The sequence below is a fragment of the Chroicocephalus ridibundus genome, chromosome 6 (genome assembly GCF_963924245.1).
Source record: "Chroicocephalus ridibundus chromosome 6, bChrRid1.1, whole genome shotgun sequence".
NCBI classification, from domain to species: Eukaryota; Metazoa; Chordata; class Aves; order Charadriiformes; family Laridae; genus Chroicocephalus; species Chroicocephalus ridibundus.
In genome coordinates, this window is record NC_086289.1 from 12053901 (window position 1) to 12072676 (window position 18776).

General features: G+C 38.8%; 1 protein-coding gene across 6 annotated transcripts in view; it reads right to left on the reverse strand.

The window, feature by feature from the left end:
- ADD3 (adducin 3) overlaps positions 1 to 18776 on the reverse strand; it is a 101089-nt gene that overhangs the window by 81258 nt on the left and 1055 nt on the right. Inside the window, exon 1 of one of the 6 annotated variants that reach the window (XM_063337632.1) lies at positions 18645 to 18664. The exons of 4 other annotated variants lie outside the window; for them this stretch is intronic. The gene's annotated coding sequence lies outside the window, so the exon portion shown is untranslated. Of the gene's footprint in view, positions 1 to 18644; positions 18665 to 18776 lie in introns of those variants that run through there. One more of the 6 variants, XM_063337637.1, reaches the window with a different exon arrangement.

Consider the following 18776-nt stretch of genomic DNA (forward strand, 5'->3'; position numbering starts at 1 on the left):
AATCCACTTTCTGACCATCAAGTGCTTCCCTTGGAGAAATTACCAAAACACAGCCTCAGAGACCAAGGATTGGAAAGGTATAGACATTCAGCCATTATAATTACAGTTCAGGATCTTTTTAATTTATTTTTTTTTTAAAGACTTTAACATACCCAATCCCAAAAACCTCCCAAACATCTGTTTTCAGTAAGTATTTCAATATTTTTCCCAAATAATATCAGAAATTGGCTAGTGCTGTAAGTTTCTTGGGATGAGGTCAGTAACGTGCATTAATGCAGCACCTTTGTTGCAGTAATTAGCATGCTGATTTGTGCCAAAGTGTGGTTGAAGACATACTCCACTGATAACCTTCAAAATACTGTCTGCAACTGCCTATGATCAGCGCCTCCGACATGCCAACTTCTGGTCATACTGTTCTTATTCATAAACTCCTAAACCATTTCCAGTTTCCTCTTAACTTTGATAAGGATTTAAAAAAAAAATAATCTTCAGTTTAGTACTTTGATAATAATACATTAACGGGTGGCCCACAAAGACTTCCCATACACAGAACATCTGACTAACTCTCCCCAGAGAAAAGGGAAAAATCTGTCACTTGTGATTTGAGTTTACTGTCATACTAATCCCAATTTACTATGGCTTGCCTTTTGTGGATATAAATTAGATTCCAGGAGAAATCAAACTCTAGTACATCACCACAAATTTTCAATTGCTTTTTCAACACCATCTGTCCTTACTACAGGAAAATGTACTTCCTCCCAATGTCAAGATTTTAATTATTAAATAATATTTGGAAGAAGTGAAGAACTCTCTTCTCAGAAGAGAGTTGCAAAGCAGTTCCTCAGTAATCATGAGCACTTTCAGGAAACTTGAATGCTCCTCCAGCACGCCCACTTGCTTCCCGTGAGCAAGCAGCGTTCAGAATTATCTGGAGAGGTCTTCCAAAGTGCTGAGAACATAATTTCTGTGCATTTTGATGCTCTATGAATCACCAGGAACAGAACACGAAGCCAAGAAACAGTAAAACATGCACATGTACAAACAACAAATAAGAGCCGCTAAGGCTAATACTACACCTATGGAAACATATCCTGAACATATCAGGAAAAGACCAACAGGAACTTACACATTATGCCACTTCCATGTGAGACTCTTTATTCTTATTTGGACCCACAAATCAATACACACATCAGGAATTAATAAAGCTAGCAGTACAGATCAGCTCTCCAGAGACCAGCCACATCTGTTCAGCAATGCCAAGCTGCCAGCTGGATGGAGTCCCAAAAGCCTTTAAAGGGTCATCATGCACAGCAAAAGCTTGTACTCGGCTAAAAACCTTTTAGCCTAGCAACTAAAAAGGTAATAGGTATTCTGTTAATTACATTAACTAATTAAGATGTTTAGCACTGTTAATTAGGATGCCTAATTTTAAAAGGTCTAATAGCTGCAGTATTTAAATTCCTGTTTTGTTCTGGTATTGCAACAGAAAAAAAAAAATCTATTCAAAACCACTACCATTCTCATTACTGAGTCAAAAAATAGTTATGCTGTTAACAGATAAACTAATTAGTTGAAATAGAGAGAGTCAAAGAAAGTATTACTTGTTGAATACTGCATATTCTAAGCAACTTTAATGTATGAATAATCAATTAAAAAATACAAAATTAAAAACACCCTGGATCTCAGATGAGACTGTTAACCACACAAGGATATTTTATCTAGGTACCAACAAGGTCCTTCACTTGAGCAGGTTTTGATTGGAGATTGTTAAGGGAAGAAAGAAACGCTAGAGTAGATGACATTCGCCTACCTCCCCAGTATGTCTCTCACTGACACACAAGGTCTTGCAGGGTATAAAAGCCCCCATTAAGTTTTTGACACAAAAGCTATTTCTGAAAGTACTATATGCTGGCCTATATGGAAATTGCTCCTTCCAAATATTTTAAAATCGGAAGTACAGTACCATACATGCTCAGCTAAACACTGCTTTATCTACAGTGCTTTCCGCAGCTGCAGGTGGCCCAACTTTCATGTGGGAAAGACACCATTAAATACCTTGGTGGGCATGTGCTGAAGAGATCTGTTGTTTAGGATTACAGCAGCCACTGCGTAGCTCCCCCTGCTCTCTGGCCATCACAGCCCAATACTCTTTTTATTACAGGAAATTGTGCCACTGATGTTTGCAAGGTATTTCCAAATCTTATCTTTTGTCTGTTTCCTAAGTTGAACCCAAAGGGCAAGTTCAAGCTGGACCTCTCTGCAAGTGCCACAGAGGGACCTCATTTTGTAAGCGAAGAGGCCACTTTTAAGAGCATAATTAAGATCAACCTGCTGAAATTAGTCTGAACAATTCATGCAAGTGATTGCTGTGCAGTCTATTTTATTAAAAGCAAGTCATTGCTCCCAAGTTTTACTCATGGCAGTGAGCCGTACCAGAGGTTTGCTACCAGTCCTAAAAGGCACCACATCCATTGAGATTTGTCACTCCACAGTATTGCTGTTTCTGACCCCATGCAATGCTTCAGCAGTGCTACCAGCAGTGCAGGGCCACTACAGGATGCGGGACACTACCCATGAAGAAGGCACCTAGAATTATTAGCCCCCATTCAATTAGGAATTCAGCTACTAATTTTTATATCCCTTTAAGCAGGGCTTATTAATCACACTACACAGTACCCCAGACCAGCCATCTGGAAATGCAGATGTCATCTGCTCACCTTTGTAATCTGCTGTAAGGTTTTTCAGATGAAGGCGTATTTCAGCTCGTGGTGCTACATAAATAAACAAAGTATTATAAACAATCATTTTTATCTGACTGGGGTTATGTCATATGGTTTGCTTTCTCTATGAAAGAAAACACGTACATAAAGTGCAACCAGATGCTGTTGGCAGAGAATTGATTTAATATGGACTCATTTCTAAAAACATGATTACAGATGTGGCCTACATCTTGAACCAAATGTTTAAGGAAAAATTCTCTCTATGTATAATCATTTCACTCATCTTCTATGTTTTCTCTAAATCTCTTAACTCACAAAAAATATTTCCTAGAACTAAAAAAGTTACACACCCTCCCCTTTCACACTTTCAACACAAATAATTCAAGCATACCCTTATCAAAGCAAAGCTGAACATGTTACTGAGGAAAACACTGCTCTGCAGCAGCTCATCGCTATACCAGCTCTGAGAAGACAACGTCGCAGGTTAAAAATAAGTCTAGACTGAGTTTCTTTATTACAAACAATGTTTATCTAGGACTGCACCTAACTTCTACTTTGATTTTCAAAGTACAAAAATAGTGACTACAACTCTACCCACAGGAGTGGAGAAACTTAAGACACTTTAATCAATTATTTTTAGTGTTCCAAGTTAAAAATAAATAAATCGACTGATACATACCCAAGTTTTTGATCACTAATGACATCCCTAAAATCTCTTACCAATTTATAGAGCTCTCAGTAAAGTAACTCAAATATATCATAAAGATTTAATTTGTGTGCTCAGTATTGCTTAGAGCATAAAAGGTAGTTTAATTTTGATGAAACCCCAATCAATCAACAAAATTAATAGAAATAACAAGTAAGTTTTAAAGTAAAAATTAGTAAGGTCTAAATAAGAATTTGGTTCTTTCATCCTTGCTGATTTATAAAATACTATCAACTTACCTTAAGAAAGTTTGAGCAAAACTCAAGCTCTTTTCAAAACAGGATAGAAGCAGCACAGAAAGACTGACTGCATCATTCCACATCTAAACCCAGGAGATTTTCACCATATTTGATATTCTAGTATTGAAGTATTTAAGAACACTTCTCTTAACAAGCACACTCCTGAACCAGATCAGACAAGTTCATATTGATATGAATAGAGAATCCAATGTTTAAGAAAAATTCCCTCTCTATATAATAATTTTACTCTCACTCACATTCATGGTCATATAAAATTAATCTAGTAAAATCTCCAAATGGTTCACGGTTACTGAGGTTATTGCCTTGGCAGTGTATTTATCGAAGGAATTAAAGTACTTGAAGCTAGGTTAGTTAACTACCAGTGACATCACTTAAAGTCAACAGCTGAAAAGAAAACAACTTCCTTCCCCATATTATCTTTTGTTTGGACCTTTGAAAAATAAAGCTAAACACCTCTTTCAGAGGACATTGACACTTATGAGCGCCTACATTTATTGATAAAGCTCAGATACTTAATTAATCTAGATTATTTTTCCCAAGCAAGGTATTAAAAAGGTCGTATGAAATGATGAAAAAGTTGAAGAATAAAATCAAAGCAGGGAAAAGTCCTGTTTTCACCTAAGAAATACAATGTTAGATGATGTGAATGGAGCTTCAATTATAAAATCCTCTCATGACTAGCCAATTTCTTATCAACAGGTATGTAACTCTATTTGCTTCTGGAGGCAGCAAGATAGGATAACTGGATTATTTCACAACTATTTAAAATGTCCCAAATGACCTTTAACAAGAACTTTAAGCATCCATTACATTTGAATTGAGCATAATTTTCAACAGGATTAAAGTATATATATATAGTTGTATAAACAGTCTCTTTAGTGGTGGAATCAGATTGATTTAAAATGCGGTTAGACCTAATGGCTTGTTCAGAAAGGAAACTTTGGCGAGGGTGGATAAACAAGGCAATCTGAGCCCAGAGGTGAGCAAAACACTTGTTTCTGCTCCACGAGGAAAAGGTTATTTCATTGAGAGAGGCTGCTGGAGTGTCCAAGAGCCAAGGCTGAGCTACGCTCTCACCCATGCTTTTCCAGCAACTTTGGTTAGGGGGGATGATACAGGTGAGCAGCTCTGCCCACATGCAGCCTATCTATGCAGTGTCTAAAAATTACTTCCAAACTTCAACTGCTACAGCCTCACTTAAAACATAGGAGACCTGCTGGGTACACGCACTTACCTACTATTTTTAACAGAAAACCTGCTAGCAAAGCTTTTTCTTCAAACATAAAAGAAATGCCAATTTAAGAATATTTTGATTTGACTGATTATGAAGCCTACCTATGGATGGGGAGTGGGGGTGGGTAGGAGAAACAAATTAAGATGGCTGTGCATTTGTTTATTTCCTTAAGAAGGAAGACAAATAAGTTGAACTACTTGAGAAACCAAAACATACAGGTAGATTCTGGACATATTAATAATGTGGCAATAGCAAAACCTTCATTCATTTCCTACGTGCCAACTATTTCACATGAAGGGTTTCACTGTCCCCAGAAATGGTGAACACCAGTAGCTGTTGTAACAGCTTAAAATGACAAAGATAACATACTGCAGCATTTGCATAGCTTGTATTAAAAGGTTTAAAAAAAAAATAAATCTCACAGGCCAAGTTTTTTCCGAGGTTAAGCCAATATGCAGATGGGATATTTACATATGACAGCAATCAGAATAATGAACTGAGAACTAAACAGAGAATTACTATCTGGGTGTTATCTGCATGGTGCCGAGAGGACCCACAGATCCAGGCCCCACTGTAGAAAGAATTGGTATGCAGGCCTAACAACCTAAGTGTGCTAATTCACACTACTCTACCAGGGCACCTTAATTAGCCAGCCAAGCCTGAGCTGGGTTTGCCTTGTTTTAAGGCTTCCGGCATCCATAGACAGTTCTCCAAAAAGCAATTCAAAACAGCAATGTGATTAAGGGGAGAGCCTCAGCTGGCTGAGCTGAGTGGTGTGAATACCTCCTGCCTTTCCTCTCCCTTATGGACTGAGCCAAAGACACTACAGCTCAAGACAAAGTCTCTGAAGCTGTGGATCCAAGCCCAGTGCAAACTCCCCCCCCAACCTCACCATGAGATGCTACAAGAAAATCCCTGCATCTCACAACCGAGATAGTTATACTTTTATGATCCCTCCGATCTATCAAATACACTAAAAAGAGCATTCTAATCAATAAGAAATCTGCACAACTGCACACTATCAGTCAAGTGTGTGCTAGCTCAATCTACTGCAAAGAACAAACAACAAGAAAATCAGATCCTCATAGACTAAATTTTTCTTTTTCGCCAAGAAAGGTTGGACCAGATGATCCTTGAGGTCTTTCCAACCTAGTATTCTATGATTCTAAATACTGTCACTCAAGCCTCTCAGGAAACTTAATTTCACACAACTGCAAGACAAATAAATAATTTGAAGAAGGCAGCTGTAACCTTTTATGTTTTTCCACAGCAAGTTACACAACCCTGCAACCCTCAAAATCCACAGGCTCCTGTAGATGATGGATTTTACAATGCATCTATACTCATCTCGCCTCTGGTCAGAAGTGGATATTGCAATAAATTTCTGGACAGACAAATCCTACTTTTACAAATGCTTTAATAATTTAGGCACTTCAGGGCAAACTTTTTTCCTTTCTTACGTAATGGCCATTGCATAATCCACAGAAATATTTCCCAAATTTTATCCTCGGGGCAATAAATAGTTTTACCCCTTCTGTCAGTTTTCTTTTTTCATCAAGAAGAATCCTATTTATTGTACTACATGCATATTTATGGTACAAAAAAAGACTAAAAAGCTATGTTTGTTAGATTTGACCACAATGCACAGTGCTAATGCACTGCAAGTGCTAATCTCAAATCATCCACAGCTTTTTGCTCCATGAAGAATCCAGTTTTCATCTTCCAAAGTGCTACATAATTAGCCACTGTAAGGGCTTTCATTTTTACCAGACAGAGAGTGGCTTCTAACATGGGTAGTAAATTAGAATACAAAAGGAGTTAAACTTATGCAGTTGAGCCTGAGTAAGAGAAAAAGCATTAAGAAAGTCTCCTAGATTTCTATGAATAAAGAACTGGATAAGGTATGTTGAAAAGCGTGTGCAGAAATAGATGGGGAGAGGAAACAGTTTTGTGTATTGGGTATGATTTAGTTGTTGCACCCAATTTCATCACTGCTCAAAGACACAAGTTATTGAGAATAAAAAGGGGAGAAAACACACCCCCAAAATATTCTAAAAGAAAAGGACATTAAAAAGTTGGCTACAGTTTTGACTTCAGCAGCTTTACTGTGGTATCTATTGGTTTGTAAATGTCAAAGCTAATACTATGTTTTTTCCTTCTCTCCCCTTGAGAAGTATCTGCAGAAAATTGCAGTACTGCATGCTCTCTGCCCTGAAAGACCAATGTTCTGACATAGCACAGGCAGTGAGAAACAGATTCAGCATCAGAAAGAGCGAAAGCCACCAGCATGGTCTGCCTTCTTGCTTCACACCATATTTCTGGCTAAGAGGCACAGACATTTATTTATAGAATCTCTCAGCAAATTTGCTTGCATCCTGAAGTATGTTTTGATGATTCTGTCCCTATTTTAGCATATTACAATTAATAATATTTTTTAACTGTAGTAGAAAGCCAAAGCTACCATTAACAGCTAGCAGACAGTTGCAGCAAGTCAGAGGCAGCAGCAACGAAGGTCAGGTACTCACTGTGCCAGAAAGCAGCACTGCTTCTCACTGAGCACTTGGAACAAGACTTCTGGAACCTCAGGCACAGCCAGGTCTATTATACTGGCTTCAGCTATAGTCCTTTCTGTGAATCTGGATGTCTCCCATTGAATTTACTGCTCTAGTGGCATTTGAATCAAGAAGACTTCCTGAGTAAGCCAGAATTCTGGCTAAATGCATGAAGTTAGGATACAGTGATTAAAAGTACTGCCCAAATAGCCTGCTATTGGTCTTTCAGTTACTTCAGGCACTCAAGCTGCCTCAGTTTTAAACTCTGCTTAAAGCAAAATGAACAAATGCCAATAAAAAAAAAATGACGGAAAATCCAACATCAGCCAAATATGGCATTGTTTGATTCAATTATATAGAATCATTATGTCCGGTCCTTAGATCCTCTTTATTATACCCTCATTTCCCCTGACTGAAGAAACCTCTGTAACAGAAAACCCTCAGGAGCCACAATTTAACAAAGACAGCATCCAAACTTGATACAACAACCTTATGAATGAAGCCAGTAATCTGGGTATGGTTAGAGTTTAAAAAAAAATTCCAATGGACAAAATGAAAAACTACATTTGATAATAAATCTTCTTTTTATGAGTAAGCTTAATACCCTTCCTCTTGGTACAAGAATGTAATATTGCTTTCCTTGCCAAGAAACAAAAAAGGACAGAAAACCCACACAGAACAAGAACCACAGGAAACTGAATAAACGTCAGATACACATAGTATTTTGAAAATGTTTTACTTTTTTTTTTTGCATATGGCCTATATCTCATTAACCAAGACTTTTAAGAATACCAGTGCTTGAAATGAGTCTTCAGAAAGGCAGCAGAAATCAGAGACGAACCAAGGTTGGGGTGAGACAAGACAATTACATGGGAATTACTAATGAGCTCCTCCATGCACTTTACTATTACGAGAAAGCAACAGCCTACACGTATACAAGCATGGCAGTCACACACAGACAGAGCCCGGGCTGGTAGAGTACACGCACCACTTTTTTTCCTACAGAAATCAAATGGCTGAGAACCCAAAACTACTAAGCTTAGATGAGGATAGTGTGTGCACCCAACCCCAGACACCACTGTTTTGACAACCTGAAGAAGAGCAGAAGTGCTGCTATTACTGTTTGTGCATATAAAAGGTGTCCAGTACAACAAGCTCTCTTTGAAGCTGTTTGGAGAATCACATTTAGAATTCAGGGGCTGTTTTGGTTCATCTAACACCAAAATGTTACCAAAAGAAAACAAGATCACACTGGGGGCAATCCGTAATTGGGGGCAAAGTAATTTTCAGAAGCTCTTTCTGTTGAAAGTCACTATCAGGTCGTCCAACACGCTGACACAGACAGAGCTGTTATTTTTAAACATAGCCATAGTCTATTTAACTAAAGCATCTTTACTCTGACTGAGCCAGTATTACTTTGGTAAGACTCCTTAAGTATCTGCACTGAAGCCTGCACATCACATCAAACAAAATACAAACTTTTGAAGACAATGGATGCTTCACTGCAGCTAGGAAAAGAGAAAAAAGAAAAAGGAGAGGTGCAGGAAAAAGCTAGGAGGACCCAGCACCGAAGACCATGAAGTGCATCTGCAGGACCACTATTCACACTGTGAATTTGTATCATTCCCCACCTGCACAAAAACTAACTGGAACGATTTCAGTCAACTTAAACAGCAAACAGCTTTCTGCTGTTGGAAACTCAGCATTACATTTCTAAAACAATTCTTCTGCCAAATTTTTGGTAGCAACACTAGGTTTTCTTACACATCATTTAACTGATGAAAATCTGGATGGAAAGAGAAGAGAGCCAATACCATTTTCAAAGGGATGTAAGAGACTGCAAGTCATAGTTAATGTTTTGGGAGGCAGGCTGAGCTACACTAAACAACTTATTTGTATGCATTTTCCTCAATGTAATTCTTACTTCTTTATGTATATGAAGTTGTCTTGTAAACATATGCATAAGTTCATTACGTCCAGTAATGTGCAACCCCATCCTTTTCTCTCACCAGAGAAATAATTTGTTCTATTTGTTCTATATGTTCCTAAACATATAGACACTGTGGTCTACCTGACACAATGAAGTTTTCCTATGGCAATATTTAACCTCAATTTCTTATACATAACTATGAAATAGAACCAAAAAGTTAGAGCAGCAGTGGCACGTGCTGTTCAGCAATGAAAACCTTTTTATTTTACAACAGAAAATTTAGGGGTGCGTCTTGTGCTGTGCACGTATACCACAGGCGCTGGAGACAAGGGAATGCTGTTACAGAAGGCAACCCCAAGCACCCAACACCTCCACACCAGTCAGGACTGTCACTCACTGGCAGCTTCACAGAGCTGGAATATGGGTGCATGACACGTGAGCCAAAGAGCAGCTCAGCCCAGCATGCTGAAATTATTTCAGTTAAAATAATTTAAAGGTCTACATAGTTTCTCCAAAACATTGTGTTTAACTCGAAAAGCCTCCCCTTAATTAAGACCATTCCCCCTCAGATTTTGAGAGTACTGGGAGGGTAGAGGGGAACCTTGTAACTTAGTGGCTGCTCCCTCATATCTCCAAGCTTAGAGAAACAGCTTTTTCATTCTTACTTTCCTACAAACAAGTCCCCTTGCAGAAGGCTCAACTCACAAACACCTTCCAGTTACATTTTCGCATTGCCTCGCAGTACTGCAGGCACGACCCTGCAGACTGTCACCACCGAAGGATTAAGGGCTAGAGTCAACCTGGAGCTCGGCACTGACAGTCCCCCATCTCCCTATTCCTCCCTTTCCCCGCAGCTTCTTACTGTTGCCTTCGACACCTTGCACCCACTCCAGTGCTCGCTCAACCATCTCTTGAGCTAATTCAACTTATTAAAGAGAGTTAATGCAGAAGTGGAGGGGAGAGGAAGTATTTTGCTGCAATTTATAGTGAATTGCAGAAGTTCAGCGAGCAGCAGGGCTTACACAAGAGAGGATGGGGCAGGACAACAGGGCCAGGAGCGAAAAGCAGGATATCCCCTTTAGCTTAGTTGTAATGTACAAACCAAATATTTTAATCTGATGGAAATCAGAGTTCTAGAGAGGAGTGACTGTATTAAAGAGGTGATTATATTTATTGGAACACACAGACTTCTTATTTGCCCGAGTTCTTAAATAGGATTACAGGGCTTTAATTTATTTCTTTAAATTAGTTTTAGAGAACCCAAAAAAAGTTTAGAGAGAGGATGGAATAACCTTGGAAGGAGTACACTACATTATACCATGTAAACCATAATAGCTTCCCCAGGACAAATATATGCTAGTACACATTCTTCGAGTTAACTAATAAACAGAAGAGTCATAAAAAAGAATTACTTACACTATGCATTTGCACATTGTAACCAGTAATTCTGTAGCTTTAATTTAATCCTTGAACTATCAGTTATATTGACAAGTAACAGCAGCAGCAGTGTATATTACAAAAGGAACAAACAAATGACCTTTATCTAACTTTAACAAAGTAATAAAGTGTAGACTTTCCTTTTTTTTTTTTAAACTTTCTTCAAAGAGATTTTTATAGCTAACTACCAGCAGGGTGTGGACTGAAGCTAAAAACTTTGAAATAGGTCCCTGTGAAATCTGAAACCAAAATACAGCAAAGGTCACCTCTCTGTGAAGAACCATCTTGTCTCTATATATACTATAAGCAAAGCTCTGTTAGCTCAGCCTCAGTAATAATGTAATTCAACTTACCCCCTGGGAATAGCAACAACATCAAGTTTCTACTACAAAGATAGATTTACTGCACACAATACCTGTTACTATACGTTTGCAGCATGTTTGATAGTAGCCAGACACTGGTGTTACATGGTATACCTCGAGCTATTTTTTCTTGTTAAAGGCTAGCCCAGGTTATAAATATGACATTGTTATTCTTACTCCCACCATTAGCTAATTCTTTTTATTCAATATTGCACATACAGCAGAGCCTTATGCAACAATATTAATAGGAAAGGGAGAAATACACCTGATTTTTAAAAGTTTTTATTATTTTCTCCCTAAAGGAGAGGATTTCAATGAACCTTTTTCAACAAGGAAACAGAATTTTTCCAACAGAAAGATAGGTTCTCCTAACACAAGTATTCGGTCAATAAGACTACTGTACTTTGTTGTGTCTTGTGGGCTCCTGTGAAACAGGTTTCTAAAGCTTGGGTCTGTGAGAAGTGCCGTATAGCAAGTAAGGTTCTTGGAAAATGTTCCCCATATTAATATTGCTTGATATTGCTCTGTAGATACATATGGGCTATGCAGTCTATTTTTCCAGCTAAAAGAAAAGACCAGGCAGCCGAAGCTCCTGGCACTGGAACCACTGGGTGAGCTTGAGCTTCTGCTCACCTTGTCTATGGAGCAGAGCGCTCCTACCTCCTGTGTCTCCACTCGGACTTCTCTCTCCTTTTCACTCCAAGTTATGTTGTATGTGTTTGCCATCTGAGGAGAGACTGCCAATCTTCACATCTAAGCAAAGATTTCACGAAGCATAGGACTGAAATGTTGACTGCCGTTGCTGGATGGCACTTCTCTGGTGTAGAAGACATCCCACCACACTTAAGTCTCCATTGGACACTTTGTGTCCATCGCTGAAGAGACGGTGTCTTGATCCAGGCAACTGGACACTTTCAGATTTAAGATATTTTGAAGGCCATGGGATCTTACCTGGCAATACATTACAAGTCACTTGATTTGATTAGAAGCACTGACATGCAATAAAACACTCACATTAGGATTGGCAAGAAAAAGAACATTTTCTGCTGACCAGACAGCAAAAATTTCCATTTTGAATGGTGCAGTGTTTGAGAAGAACTAAGCAGCCTTTGAAATCTAGCCTTTAACCAGGAGTTGTCTTAGAGCATGTAAAATTAGGGACACTGCTGTTTAAAAACACCTAAGCTTAAGTGAACACATACAAAGAGCTTAACATGTATGCAACAACCACTTAAAGAGGAAGCAGTATTTCAGTTTTTCCCCAAGTGCTTGGCTCACAGGAAAACATCTGATGTAAAAAGGGAACCCACACTGCCCCTGTGCCACCTACAGGCAAATTATCCAGGCACCTATAAAAAAAAAAACCTCCTGATGTTTTACAGCTTAAACGTTTTATATAGTTAAACTGAGTTGTCTGGAGTTCACATGCTTTATGTTATTTGATATGTTTTAACTAGGAAGCTACCTGGATTCATTTCAAGAGTTATCTTTTTTTTTTTTTGAACTAACCTGTTTTTGAGTACAGACTCACTCATGCTAGCACTACACAGATGTATTCAATCTCTTTGCATGCTGCAAAACTATTTAAACTAAGTTCAAAACAGAGTAAAAAAAAAAGGAGGAGAGAACCTGACTGCCAGACCCCTGGGTTTGGTTTCTGGTTTGGGTTTGGTTGTTGGGGTTTTTTTTGTTTTATTTAAAAAAAACCCAACCAAACAAATCTCAATGTATTTGCAACTTCTTCTGCATATTTCTTATTTTTTTGCTTGATACCAGAACTCTGATTTTGGTCAGGTTGATAAGAAACAAGGCATATAAAGAGGGCTTTGCTGGTTACAGGCATGCTTTGCTTTACAAAACATTGCACTAGCCATTATTAAAGCATGTATCACAACTTCATTTTTCTTCCTCAGCTGCTCAGGATTAAATCTTTGCAATAAAAATATTTATGAAAATTTGAGTGAGTGATCTACTTTGGACACTTAGTCTTATAAGATGGGAGTTTTTTTGTTCCAAATCATGTGCATGCAGAGTTATCTGCCAAGCTCTCTGATTGTGTCACTCCAGTCCTTAAGCCATTTAACACAGAACATGCACGCGTCCTTTGAGTGCCAAGTCAGCTACGCATCAAAGACAAATAGCTCTGGATAGTCAATCCATAACAATCAGCACGTCAATAAGAAATCTAATTTGTATTCAGTATTGTGCCCATCGATGGGAATGGAAAAAGAAAAAATAAAGTCAACACATACCTACAGATTCTTTTACAACCTCAACTTTAGGAATTAGAAAATTACACAACCTTTGGCGTAAGAATACACAGTTTGCCCTAAGACACAACAGCTTTTGTTTCGTAAATGAATTAAACACCATGAACATCTTCTGCTCTCTACCCTGACAGCTGGGTCAAAAAAAATTTGAGTCACCAGAAGAGTTTTGCCTTTGCATATACTTCTAGACAAACAGGCATTTAAAGCCAGCTGCCATTGAAATCCAAAAGTTGTACAGATTAACTGTGAAATTACAAAAAAAAATTACTCCTTAACTGGGCATTTAGTACAATGTTTCATATGCAATCAAGATCTGAAACAGGACGATGGGCTTGTTGTGGGCACCATCACAATTTAATCATGATAACAAAAATATCTATTGACTAGTTATTCATTTATTATGGCAGTAATACTACATCAGTAGGGCTAATATTGTATTCAGTTAACATGGGAGTGCCAGGTATTAATTTCATATACAGCTTCTTGCACCCTGAATTTCAGTACCATCATAGAAATTGCAGATAATACTTGTGAAAACAGTCACAAGAGAATACTCGATCTTAACTTCCACTGTATAGGCTACTATATCATGCAATGTCCAAATAGAATTTGTATGTTCTAAGAATTAAGTCTTTTAGTTTAGTTTTGGTGGTTTAGGATGCCCAGCAGATATGGTAGGCTGGCTGGTGTGTAGCAATAACTGATATATTAAAAGAGAGCTGGCTTGAATTGTGCTTTACTCCTGTTTTAGCACTGACCAGGAGCCTGGAGAAAGTGTTAAGCAATTCATTAGCACTCCTAAAAATGGTTGTGTATCTGAGTGAGGAAAACACAAAGGTACTTGCGAGGTCACTACTTTTGTGTCATTGTATTCAGTTCTAGACAGAGCTGGATGCACTGCCCAGTATTGTCTGCTGTTTCCATCCCAAAATCCTATTTTCAATTTCACCTAATTTTTCATTTATTAGGCTGAAGGTTGCCTCTACCAAGTGTCTGCTAGATCTGAAGCACTTGAGACAAAACACTTCTACTCTTCCTGACAAAAAGGCTAATAAGTATGCTTTCCAAGGCTATAGTTTAATTTTCATTTTTAAATCCAGAATATCTTCTTTGGAAAGCACTACTCAGCTTTCAAATACTTGACTTTGTGGCCTTACTGATGCTCTTTATAAATACAGAGGTTTTTGTATATAAATCCATAAAGACTAAAATGTCATATGGGTTGCTAAGAAAGTACCAGCATACTAGATTATATGAAACAATTTATGTTATATCAGCAATCTCTCTGAACCCAGCCAACTTATAATTTTCATTGATCTAGAAATGATTTATTTGAATCACACAGACAACTTCAGTACCAAATCGCTTCCACTGCATTCTGTCACGACTTCTAGAGCTGTTAAAAAAAGCATTTCTTTAATGAAAGACAGTCCCCATTTGGGGGGTGTGGAGTGGTGGATATTTCAAGTTATATTTTTCCTTTCTTGTTTTTACTGTATTAGAACAAGTAAAGCAACTTTAGCCAATAAGTAAACTACCCTATTTTGCATTCTATTTACCAATGCTTGGTTGGGTGGTAAACACCCTATTTCCAGAACTAACATTTACTGTGCATCAGCAAACACAAGATGCAGATTCAACTGGCCTCTAAACTATGTCATCTTTAATGTAATAGCTATGGACAATATGCATAGGAATGCTTGTTTTCTACAAAAAAAAAACCCCAAACAAAAAAACAAACCACAACCCATATCATGTAATAATTGAATACATGCAACAATAAAAAAAATACTATCTTGAGACCAGTTATGACAGGTATAGATGAAGACAGCAAGAACAGATTTTCAAAGCAATTCAACAGAATCCTCTTACTTTGGTCAACGCAGCAGACAGTTTAGCTCTTGGCTGAAATGCCAGCTACTATTAACACCAACACTGTGCTAGGTTACCCACTAATTCAGGGCAGCACAGTGACAATAAGAGCAGCAGCAAGCTGCCATCAACTCTATGGTATTCAAGACTGCCACGTACTTCAGCTGGAGAAATAACTTCAGGAGGTATGGACTGCACAAGGGAAAAGGGATTTACCAGCTGTTAGCTGCTGTGGGTCAAGACAACACAACATGAAAAGCTACAAAGCAAGCTGCAGTTTACTGATCTTCACCTCAACCTGCTAACTCACATGAAAACTACCTGCTGATTTGACATCACTAGGGTTTTAACACGTTAAACAATACAAGGCGAGAAGAGAGTTTCTTTGCCCAGCTAAGACCAGAACAGTTTAAGAGACTGGAACAATGAATGAGGCTATTTATTATTTATTTCCCTAATTAGCACTTTGTAACAGCTGATTGCTTCCTTGTCAAGCAGAATTGATATTACTACCATAAGACACATACGACATTTAATATGCACCCAGAGTCCTAACTAAATAGATACCTACATCACATTTGCCAAACTGTGAAGATCCAGGGTGAAAAACCCAACCAACTCACACTGAGGTTTGAAGCTCTGAAGCCTTCTTTCACTGTCTAACTTCAATTAATCCAAAGGAAACCTCAATTTTTTAGTAGTAAACATTTTCCAGTTCACTGATGATTTTGAAGTGATACGCCCCTCCCATAGCCTAGACGAACAGCATGCCATAAGTAAAGATACTTTCTTATCCAACCACTTTTAATAAAAATTGGTTTGTCTTAACTATATAATCCAGACCACAAGTTATCCACAAAATCGCCACATCCTTGCTAGGATATCTTTAAAAGAAACACCTCAAAATGTCATCTGCAGTGACGTACAACTTGGGTTATCTTGAATACAGAAAAGAAACAAAAGTGTTCCCCCATATGCCAAGTGACTCAAAGTTAATATAGGAAGCAGAATAGACTCTGTGGCAAACAGATCTAACATTAACACACAATGACTAAGTTACTGCTTATTCCCTAAGGGTCAACTCAACTAGCTTTTATTCATCTTAATCTGCCAAGAAATGCTACAAAAAAGACAACCACCCCCCAAGAACCCTACTAGAAGCCATGCCACCATCCCTCATATGGCAACCAGCATTTCAAAACATAGCTTGAAGAAAAGCCTGTGATGTAATGGGAAGCAATGTTATTAAATAATACAGATTGCATTCTTCTAAGTCAATACCAAAACAATGACCGACTCAGTTTTTCAAACAGCAGCACTATGAAAATGCAAAATTGATTTACAAGGGAAATAATAGCTAGAGGTTGCTATGGCTGCTGAAGTTATAGAACATTTTTAAAGAAACAATAATTTTTATCCAGTTTAACAAAAGCTAGCAAAGGTGATTTTATGCACCAGCTGAAAGTCACACAAGTTATTCTCCTATATTAATTTTTTTTTTTTTTTTAAAGCATTACCATTCCAACACCATCCACAGTGCGGCAAGGACATTTGTTGCAGTTTTAACCAGCAGCAATGATTTTAACAAGAGAAAAAACTAACAGCCTTCTGCCTTCGTTCATTTCAAGTTTTGATCTGTAAAACATTCCACTTACAAAAGGAAACAAACTAACATTGGCCTGTCTTAAAATATTTTTCATTTTTTGTCTCTTAACAGGTGTTAATTTCTGATGATTTTCACAGCAAATATTGTCTTATGCCAGGTCATTTGGCCTCTAACCAGTTGAGCTGAACAAAAGCAGGCAGCCCTGCATGCAATGTCACCTCTAACATCACATGCAACAGGGGCAGTTCCAGCACAGTTACACTGAACCCAGCTCGGTTCATCCAGCCCTGTCGAATGACTGATGCTCATTTCATAACCAGCAAAGGTTCGACAGAAGAGCTGCAGTACACCTGCAACATCCCCATTCACCCAGATCACTCACGTCCACCCACTCTACAAGCAATACAAAGTCTCTGATGTGAGAGGCACCACCTGGACCTCCTCTTAGGGTTAGATGATCACAGCACACACAACAGCTGGACTGCACCACCCTAAAATCATCACTTCCTTAAATAAAAATGTCATCTGCCTCAATCCTCAGGCAAGATTCAAAGATAATGACTGATTTAACCAAGAGACCATTAAACCCCCAGATATCCTAAAGCGTAGCAGCACTCCATCTATTGGTCAAGAATTAAGGACATGCTTCATCATCATCATCGTGCACTAACCTTGATCATTAAACACTCAGGCCCTGAAAAGCCCACCCCTTCCTCCCTGCTTAGGGCTTCACATTCTCCCAGTGAAAACTCAAAGCAAGTAATGTCTTCTGAAAAATAATGTGAGTATCATTAGAAGTGTTAACGTGAAAATTTCTAAAGTTAAAACTGGTCTATGCTATTAATCACACCACTATCATTTTGTTTCACTGAGGAGCACGTGCACTCCTTACTCAAAGTAGCATTGAGGAGCTCCTCCAATAACGGCCCAAGAGTCCACAGCATTCCCAGAGTTCACACCTTCCTTCCCTGCAAGTACTGGATACCACCAAGGAAGCTCCAATGAGGAGTTCACATGCTGTCTTCAGCCAGGCCACTTACGTGACAGGGTGTGCAGACCAAAGAACTCCCTGGTATGTGAGACATGCTGGCAAAGCCTGGCAGGGAGGCAAAAACGAGCCTTTCACAGCGGATCTGCTGCCAAAGCAGCCACGTGCAGGACTGCCCCGGCTCCCGCTGCTCCCCCCAAAGCCACCACTGCTCCTTCCCAGCAGATCACACACAGCCATACGCCCACCACACCTCTGCTTTACTCTAGTCACCAGCAACTAGACCAGGAGGCAGGTGAGACAGCCTGAAGCTGCCCCAGGCACACCAAAGCCCTTTTTTAAAGGCTAAGGTCACATTTATCAGCTTCATTCCCTGTGGTACCAAAGCCGATTTAAGCAACAACTTCTCCCGCACAACTAGTAATTCAGCAATTTCATGCAGTCATGTTTTTATAACCCTTGGCCAATTATTTTTTGCCCAGATATTCACTGCCATTGATTTTATCTATTATCTATTTAAAACGTAACTCCTCCACATAGTGGCACCACACAGATGAGGCATAATCCTACACATTTTTCCTCTGCTTGGTATCACATCACTACCCTCCAGCCACGAATCCAGGACCAATGGATGAAAACCAGCAGACACAGCCTCAACCCACCTGTAACATAACAATGCTGAGAAGGCAGAAACAGAAGCAACCCACCTCCGTGACCGGCAGTTGCTGCTTTTGAGGCATGCTCTGCACTCCTTACAGAGCCAGTCCAAGGCTTCCCTGCTAAATTCATGTCGTTCAGCCTCGCAGACCCTGCCCACCTGCCCTGAAGTACGGGACGAA